This window comes from Salvia splendens, unplaced genomic scaffold (genome assembly GCF_004379255.2).
Source record: "Salvia splendens isolate huo1 unplaced genomic scaffold, SspV2 ctg368, whole genome shotgun sequence".
In the NCBI taxonomy this organism is placed as follows: domain Eukaryota; kingdom Viridiplantae; phylum Streptophyta; class Magnoliopsida; order Lamiales; family Lamiaceae; genus Salvia; species Salvia splendens.
Genome location: NW_024599013.1, coordinates 372,501 through 382,342, shown reverse-complemented (window position 1 = coordinate 382,342; position 9,842 = coordinate 372,501).

Here is a 9,842-nt window from a genome sequence, read left to right as displayed (position 1 = left end):
GAGCTAGTTAAACGCTTCAAAACCAGGAAGAAGACTCAGCGAATTAACCCGCTGGTTAGATCGATTGAACTCCTTACACTGATAGAAGACAAGGGAACTAAAGATCGAATGAACCCGTAGGATATATCCAATTCACCCTTGCGAGAAGAGATTTCTTCCCGTTAAGAACGCTACTGTTACTGAAAAGATACAGAGCGAACAAGCCCGGTTCATCGATTAGTAAGAGACCAATTCATAAGTAATAGAAGAGTAAGAGCTCGATCAATTCGAAGATGTGCTAGAGTAACTTCTCGACCCCATGAGCTGAGCCACGAGCGGATCAGGTCTATTGACGATCCCGCGAAGCCGGTAAGTCAGAGGAGCGAAGCCTACTTCTGATTGATTGAGTTTGGTACGAAAGTAAAGGAAGAATTTCTCATATACATGTATTTTTGAAATCAAACAACAAGGGATCAATCGGGAGGTGTGAGTCAGTAGTGATGCAACGTAACGGGTGTAGTGAGTCAGGAGTCGTTCGAACGAGCTCAACGGCGGATGTTGCATTCCTGCATTCAATCAAAGACTAGGGATAGGTTGGTGATTGCAGTTAACCCAAAGATGTGGCATTCATGCATGAATACTAGTACTGTAGTTAATGCGCTCTTGCTTGTTAGCTAAGAACGAATAGGAATAGAGGATTGAAGATGCTCGACCAAAGGTTGCTGTTTGTTTGGTCTGGATAAGCAGGCAGGGACAGGCTCCTCGAGCAGCTATTCGTTGATAGTCAATCATAATATGCCATTCGATGCAGCGGATTCTCCTATTGCGTCCTTCAGCCAGGAGCTATTCTTTCACAAAGAGCTTCTTCGTGCACAACATATTATGATAGCGGTTTTCGTTTTCTATCTAAGACCGGTTAGGGCCGCCGGGCATTCCTCTAAAGCCAGAGTAAATGGCCTCAGATCTTCTTTAGATGAGACCCCATCGTGATAGAAGGACCGTCATGTAGCAGCGGGCGGGTCCTTATTCACTAGCAAAAAGGGGTAGAAGACCTATTGCGGATGAAATAGAATCCGCACACGGTAAAGACTCCTCCAGTGCCAAAGCTCCATCCCTCCCAGTTCGGTTTGACTTCTATTCCATCTTATTCTATTGAATTTGAAGCCATAGAGTAGAAGGTGAGATTCTATATTCTATAGCCTATGCGCCTGCTTCTGATGAGATAGAAGTAGCAAGAACAAACAGTGATGGACTATCGGGTGATAGGCCAGAACGATTAGTAGCGGAACGTATCGAAGAAAGCAAGTCTCTAACAAGAAGTCCAATAGCAATCCAGTAACAAGTAAAGAGCCAACTCACTAGCCTATCCAAGGAATTCTTTCAATGGCTGCTAAGTCAAGGAAGGGTGTTCTAAGTAAGAAGGTATTCTTAAAAGTCCCACCTCTCTCCGCATGTCGCTACTAAAAGCATCAAGCATCGGTCAATTCACAACGATCAGCCATAACGGGCTATTGGCGCTTACTAGAAGGGATCAAGTATTGGTAATAAAGCTTGTTAGCGATGCTTGAGAGTATCAAAGTCATTGGTGTTCTCGTGTGTATGAGTAAGGGATTAAAGAAAGTATGCTTAGCGGTTAACTTCCTCATTCTAGTGAACGAGCACTTCCAACTACTAGATCTGGAAATGCTTCCACGTATGCTTTCGATCAACGGCTATCTGAGAAAAGTCAAGTGGAGCCCAAAAGAACTAGGCGCAATCGCTCTCATCTTTTAATGGTTACGATCCAAATCGGGATTCCCTTCTTGGTAGAACGAATGAGTGAGGCTTGCTTGTACGGAAACTCTTATGAGTTGAGCCGATGCGGAATGCGTTATGTTGAAAGTGTTCTCAAGTGACGATGGTACCCATCGGACGGCAGCTTCTTCTAAGCCAATAAAAGATTCTTGATCCCTTTCTCTACTGCATTGGTATGGAACTCTTGGGTTACTTAGTTAGATTGCAGTACAGCCTGCTTCTCACATGCAATTTTTGCTGCTCCGGTAGCTAGTCTTTTTGTCAGGTGGAACTAACGAAGCAAAGCCTGCTTGGTTATCCTATCTACCCTAGGTGGAAGGGGGGAGTTCCTTCTTTAACATCTGTGGGTTGTGCTCGTTCCGCTTGAGGGCTTTCTTATGTACATGGTTGAACTGAACTTCCGAATACAATCTATCTTACCAACCTGTGCCGCTTTATTATTATTATGTCTATAGATGCAATCTAAGGCTTGAATTCCGGAGGGAAAGATGCCATCTGCCCTGGTCCAAAACTCTGTTGAAAACATAAGCGCTGCCCGCCCTTCGCTACTAGAAATGGTAGAAGGCGAGCTGCTGACAAGAACTGCAAGTCATTCCATTAGCGACTTTTGTTTTGCCAACTAGAGCTCATAGAACAACTCGGCTAGCCCGGATCCATCTCATAGGCTTCTTTGGTGGCTTTCCCCTTTCGCTACTTTCTTAAGATTGAAATGGAAGTCAAGGAACCTATAGACAAAACGCTGGTTTGGCTCATCTAGATCAAAATTCCATTGGCAGCCATCGATTTCAGAGCCTAAAACCAGCAAAGCGAGCAAGTTTAGAAAGGAGGGACTCATTCCACCCGCCGCTTGGATTGCTGAAATCGCTCAATTGAAGCCAAACCGGGTTCCTCGATAGAGTCTATTGAGATGCCAGTCAACGGTTGGCAGGGCTTGTTATGCCCAAAACAAGGCTTTTGATAAAGGATTCTCGGCATCAAATCAATAAGTCAGAGCTGGCTTTCGGCTCGGGTCAATTAACTCTTTCTTTATCTACAGCAAATAGCCAAAGAGCTGATGAAAGAGCACCGTCTTCTCTTATTCCTGAAAAGATCTGCAGAGCAGTTATTACAAAAAGACTAGCATCTCTAACAGGAAAAGCAAGCAAAGGAATTGACTCACTGACTGGTTTACTTGATTGATTGCTTGCCCGGTTAATCTTTCATAAACAAGCACCTGGTGCTCCCTGAGCCCGAAGCTCCGCACTCCTGACTACTCTCGTTTATCATTATCTAGAGCTTCCCGATCCAAGGTTGCTCTGCTCCCACCTATCGGTTCACTAGGACAAGGACATGGGATTTATTCGTCCCAATCCTACCGCTCCGTGGGTCTACGTGGTTGATAGATTGCGCCTGCTTTATCATGGCCTAGATTGAGTGCTTTCACTCATTACCCATGCATATTACCAGAGGAGACGATAGTTCAACTTGGCATCGAGCTACGAGTCACTTCTTCCTCGACTATGGGTGGCGTGATGCTGCTGGGCATGGTCCTCTATATGATGACTTCTCGTACCCTTTCCCGGCTATCGATTTCGATATGGAACTGCCTTGGTTCCGTCTATTGAGACGGAGGTTAAGCTTTGTTATGTTGTGTACAGGCGCTCTTTCTTTGTTAACCCGTCTGGTGCGCAGCTGTATGCCTGTGTAGGTGGTCCCCGCGTGGGGAGCTCTTGGGCTTTGCCCGTGTGTATGGCATGTTTGGTTCTCGGGCTAGGGGTTCCGATGAAAGACTTTGATGAGTGCCCATCATCCAACTAGAAATATCATAAGAGAAGAAAGATCGTAGAAAAGATAAGAGAAAAGTTTGCTCCTTATTCTAGGGGGGGTCGCGGTTTGAGTTGGGTTCGAGTCCCATAGCCCCTGATGTGGTGAAGTTAGGTCAAATTTCGAGTTTCTTGTTATGACTGGTCTTCGTGTACGAGTGTTAGAACTTTTCTCTTTTCTACTTGCGAAATTGGGAGAGTGTATGAGTTGCCTACTAGAATGCGTCACCATGTCTCCAATAGAATGGGATTGTCCTTCCGTCTTTTTCGTTCCATGGATTTATTCGTTTTGGAGAGACTTACCTCACGATCTGAAGTGTATCCTTCTTTCCTTGCTTCTTGCGTTCTCTCTTTATTTATTCCGATACCGTAGCTATTGGTATTGCTATGACTATGGTCCTTTCGTTTTCTATTCTCTCTTTTTCTTTTGTGCCGTAGCTTGCGTAGTACTTCATCCTATTACTTTAGTGACCATGGCCTCCTATTGTGATGGAGTAAATTCGTTCCCTTCCCCCCCGACTCCGGTTGAATTGCCGGAAGAGCCACTAACTCCGCCCGCCGAGCCGGTAGTTCAACCGCAAGCTCTGCTTCTGCTCACGGATGAAGCGAGAAGGAGCATCCTTTATCGGAGGTACTCGCTCCTCAATTTGGGGGGGAATGACGACCTGCGACGTATGGTATCCATTATCGACGCGCAGCTCGCAGTCGAACGCGATATTGAAACGGCCCTGTTGGATGATGGATTTCGTCCCCAGTCCATTATCTATCGAATTAACGAGATAAGGGGGTTGATCCATTCTCCGCAAGGGGAGCTTTTGAGTGAGCAAACGTACCGGTCGTACGTCACTCAGATAAGAGAACATGGAACCCGAGGAAGCATTCCCTATCGCCGGATTATGAGAGCCATCCAAAACTATGATCTCCTTTTAGAACGATCATAGTGGGGCGGGGCGCCTTGTTCGCATTAATGATGGCCTTCTCTTCTTGAACCAACGATTCCCTTTCGTTGTAAGGGACAGCCTTCCCGACGTACTGGTTATAACATTTGAATTTTTCTTACATTCTACGTTCCCGACACGGATCCTATTAAATATTTTACATTTTCTATGATCATCTCTATTTCAGGTATTCGGGGAATCCTCCTTAATAGACGAAATATTCCTATTATGTCAATGCCAATTGAATCAATGTTATTAGCTGTGAATTCGAACTTTTTGGTATTTTCCGTTTCTTCGGATGATATGATGGGTCAATCATTTGCTTCATTGGTTTCAACGGTGGCAGCTGCGGAATCTGCTATTGGGTTAGCCATTTTCGTTATTACTTTCCGAGTCCGAGGGACTATTGCTGTAGAATCTATTAATAGCATTCAAGGTTAAACATGACTCCTAGAGAGTTACCAAAATACGAATTTCTCCTTTCGTTTTCTTCTTTCTTTTTCTTGGTTGGCAGGGTCAGGGCCTTTCTCGCTGGGCGAGCACATCCGATTCGAAAGTCCTTTCCTAAACCACTTCCCGTTCAGTTGCTGAAAGATAGAGATAAGGTTTTCTAAATGAGATCTTGTTCCACGAATATGCAGGCTAGAAAGATGCTATTTGCTGCTATTCTATCTATTTGTGCATCAAGTTCGAAGAAGATCTCAATCTATAATGAAGAAATGATAGTAGCTCGTTGTTTTATAGGCTTTATCATATTCAGTCGGAAGAGTTTAGGAAAGACTTTCAAAATGACTCTCGACGGGAGAATCCAGGCTATTCAGGAAGAATCGCAGCAATTCCCCAATCCTAACGAAGTAGTTCCTCCAGAATCCAATGAACAACAACGATTACTTAGGATCAGCTTGCGAATTTGTGGCACCGTAGTAGAATCATTACCAATGGCACGCTGTGCGCCTAAGTGCGAAAAGACAGTGCAAGCTTTCTTATGCCGAAACCTAAATGTTAAGTCAGCAACACTTCCAAATGCCACTTCTTCTCGTCGCATCCGTCTTCAGGACGATCTAGTCACAGCGTTTCACTTATCAGTGAGTGAAAGATTTGTCCCCGGGTCTACGTTGAAAGTTTCTATAGTAGAACTCATTCGAGAGGGCTTGGGGGTCTTAAAAATGGTTCGGGTGGGGGGTTCTCTTAAGAATAAAGAAAACGAATAGAATCTAATTCATGTTCACAGAAGAGCGGATCCAATACCAAGACGACTTCTTTCTCAGGAAGTGCAGCAAGTACTTGATAAATTCTGGACTGGAATATCATACCCCACGACAGATATACTGACCGACAAGATCAATAGTAGAAGAAGGAAGGTTTTTCGAGAGCTTAGATCCGCATGAGGTTTTTTCCGTTATGACAGAAAGAGTTGTGAAAGAAAAAGCTTCTAAATAGAAAAGGTACGTAGTAGCTTTACTAGAAAAGGAAAAGGCTGAACTCATTTAGAAGTCTAATTTTTCTACTTAGTCAACTAATCGACTCCATCTCCCACTCCTGGTTCTATCAAACTAGACACGGAATACCTGGAAATGAATAGCTGACTTCAGCAGGCATAGAGACCATAAGCTTTCTCTCCAGTACTTTGTCCACCGATCCTTCTTTCCATGCTCCTATCTATACTGCAGCTTTCACTCTACCAACTGAATCCTCATCTATATTTTGATATGAACCTAAACCAGTAACTGAATCCTTATCTGTCGAGGCTACTAGCTATCGGCCTGTAAGGTATGCGTAGCGAGGTAGCTAATCATACATGTAGAGAATCTTTGACTGGGCTGGGTTATAGCGATGAGAGCAGCGGGGCAAATCCGAGGCGAAGACATGGGCATGTAGAGAGATAAACCACTGGATGGTAGGTGTCATCTGGCCGGGATTGAGGGAGCATTATCAGACTCTCGTTGACGAGTCCCGTTGGTTAGAACTCTCAAATCTTATTCTGGTGGGACAACTGGTTGGGTTTTTCTATTGCCGAAAAACTGAGTTTGCCGAACTCTATCAGATCATGGACTTCTCAGACAATTTATTATTATTACTACGACAATAGATGGCATTTCTCAGCTTCATTTATTGTTCGATATCCTCACATTGTTGAGCAGATTATATATATATATATTCCAATCACTCAGGTGTCTACCGAGAAAAGGATTTGGCAGAAATCGGTTTTTGGTGATCTCACCTCTAGCATTGCTTACTTACATCTCAGACCGTCGTTCCCTCAAGTGGCGTGGGGCTTTTGGATATGGGAGAATTACATCCCAGAGAGACGTACACTGGTTGTGTGGCGGTCATGGTAGGCTGCCCTTGTGGAGTGTTCTTTCAAATCAGGGGTTTCAGGGTCCTTCTATGAATGGAAATCCCATTTGCAACAAAAAAAGACGGGTTTTGGCGACTCTATCGATTGAAATGCCCGTAGTCTAACCGGAGAAGCTTACCTTAGCAATACCTTTGGCCTCGGAACCCCTACTTGCCTTTACAAGGGGCTTTTCCCTCTACAACGCGGAAAAACGTTGTCTCTACTTAGCTACTTGGAAAGGCAAGGCTTGCTCTTAGCATGCTAACAATCCATCTTTGAAAAGCGAGAACTGGTCTTTCTTTACCCTTTGAAGAAATAGGCCCGTATCGCCGCTTTGAATCAACAAATTCCTTTCTAGAGAAAGCTCTTTTTAGCCTCAAGCAATAATCACCCACGAGGGTGGGATATCGTACGAAATTTCGCTATTAAGTTGTTGAACCCTTAGAACTCATCAATTTGTCTTCATCCCTTCTAGTCTTCGACCTCTCCCATGTGGAAAGGTATATCCTTAGTTTAGTAACTCGAAGTCGGAAAGAAGGAAAAAGAAAGAGCTTAGTCGGGCTTAGTCCCTGAGGTGTTAAGCAATTCCGAAGCATTCCTTTTTTGGAGCTTGCTGCTAGGCGGTGGGATTGTTTGACTGTCCTGGGGTGTGTACCACCAAGTGTTCGAATAATGATCAATTACTGATCGAATATGGATGTATGGAGAAATTCTTGGGATCCGAATCAAGACCTAAAGCTTTTTCCCTCCTACCGCGGGCTCTTTGTCGTGAGTCCATGTTCTAATGTCCCTCGTTCTGTTCCTTATCTTTTTTGTCTAGCTCATATTCGTTTTTTACGTAGTTCAGTTTCAAGATCAGAAGGAATCTACCCACGCACGCCGGTTGGGTACTCGGGGTTCAATTCCCTGGTGGTCTAAGGTGAACCGTCTTTCTTCTAATGAATAAGATAGTGGATCGAGAAAGCGCGGGCCTAGTGCGTACTCCTTTAAAAGTAAGAGCAAGCATCTCTTGTCAATCGGATAGGAGCCTCCCTAAATTAAGAATTAAGAAAAGGAATTAGCTTCCTTTGATATTGGACCTATGCATAATTCGATTGACGATCTTCTTCGTCTCCGGGCTTTCTCCCCTCTGCTCCCCTGCCAGCCTTCGAACATTGCTTACCCTGCAGTCTAACATGAACCATGCCATGGCTCTATCCATGCTTTTCTTGTCCAATACCTTACTTTTTCTTACACAAGCATTTCTGTACTCAGATCGGTAGGTATGAAGGTCTTTCCAAACCTCTTTAGTTAGACAATCTGTTATATACGATTCAACGGACATTCAACAAGATAACCCCGAAACGAGGCAACCCCGTTCACTCCGATAAGAAAGGTGTCAAGTCTGAAAGCCAAGACTGGGCAAGAAGAGGGAAAGGATACCTGGATTGAAAACCTCGCTCTTGAAGTGAGTCCTCTTCTCTTAGTGGGAGGAAGGGTTATAGTTAAAGCTACCTGAACTAACTATTTTTCACTCGAATTCAACTTCACTACTCTTAGAGCGAAAAAAGGAGTCGACATCTTCACTTCTTTCCTAATCGAGATTCCCGTGGGCCAGCGGCTTTTGAAAGTGATCTCTTTGCTTGCTGTTTACTGATTATTATTATTATTTATAGTCCAAACGGGTTTCTGGTCTTCTTACTTTATGTTTCGGAGTCATTTGATCCCTTGATCAAGTCCTAACTAGAAATATCTTAAGAGAAGACAATAAATCGTTTGGATTCGAGGCGAAACCCTTCTCCGCCGTTACGGAGTTCTTCTGCTCTAATCTCCAAAATCGAAGGTCAGCTGACTGAAGAGTTAGTATTGATTCATGCAAAGATGCTCCTCTGAAGCTGGAGTAAGGAATTGTCCACCTCACCGCCCTGAAGAGCAGTGGCTCTCTTGTTTTGCACGCCTACAGAGAGAGACTCCAAAAAAAAAGTACCAACGCAACATCGAAAGAAAGAGCAATCAACTATATGCTTAACTCATGCCCCAGGAATCCCTGGGCACAGGGGGTACGAGCTAATCTTTTACTAGAGGGGAAGCTGGGGAAAAGCATAGAGCGTGCGTGCTCAGCTCTCGCCCTCGTCCCATCCGCGAAGCTGAGGCGGGATAAAAGCGTAACTCCCCGGTGTCATAGATTACCTTTCTATCTTCCTCCCCCGTGACGCTCCCAAAGCGATCGCTATCTTTTTCTTTCTTGCTTTCTTGTTGTCTTGAATTGTTATAGAACGGCTTTCTATCAGGTATAGTAGGTAGGATGAAGTGGTATGAAGCGTTAGTGGATATAGCAAGTGTGCCGGGGATGCGGCTCGGGCGTAGTAGGTCTGGACGCCTAGCATGAAAGAGCCTTCTCTGGTAGCGGCACTATACCTTAGTATCTCTCTAGCTTCCAGTCTATCTAAAACGTAGTAGTTAGCAGAGGTAAGTCTGTCTGCCGCTTTCTTTCATAACAGAGCCGTTATTCCCGGCTGGCATAGAAGTCTCTCGCGCGGGCGAAGGAGATGCATTTCTGGTACTGGTAGTATTGGACAAGCTCTCAGGGAATAATCTATTTCTTTCTTATTTCTGCCTTTCTTTCCCATGACGACTAGGAACAGGCAAATCCAAAATTTCACTTTGAATTTCGGACCTCAACATCCTGCTGCTCATGGTGTTTCACGATTAGTATTGGAAATGAACGGAGAAGTGGTGGAACGTGCGGAACCACATATTGGATCACTCCAGTGCGGCACGAAGCCGCTGATGCCGAGTCGGCTCCTATGCCGCTAGCTATGCCCTGCTTGGTCCCCCGGCACGGTGGAGGTTCTGTAGCGCGTCATGAGCACCGGGCTAAGGGGCGGTTGAGCAACTCAAGCGAACCGCCCTACCTTACATAGGGACAGAAGGGAGAAGGTTGTGAAGGTGGCCTCGTTATCCACACCTCCGGTCGGATGAATGGAGGACCGACCGAGACCCGGGTTTCAC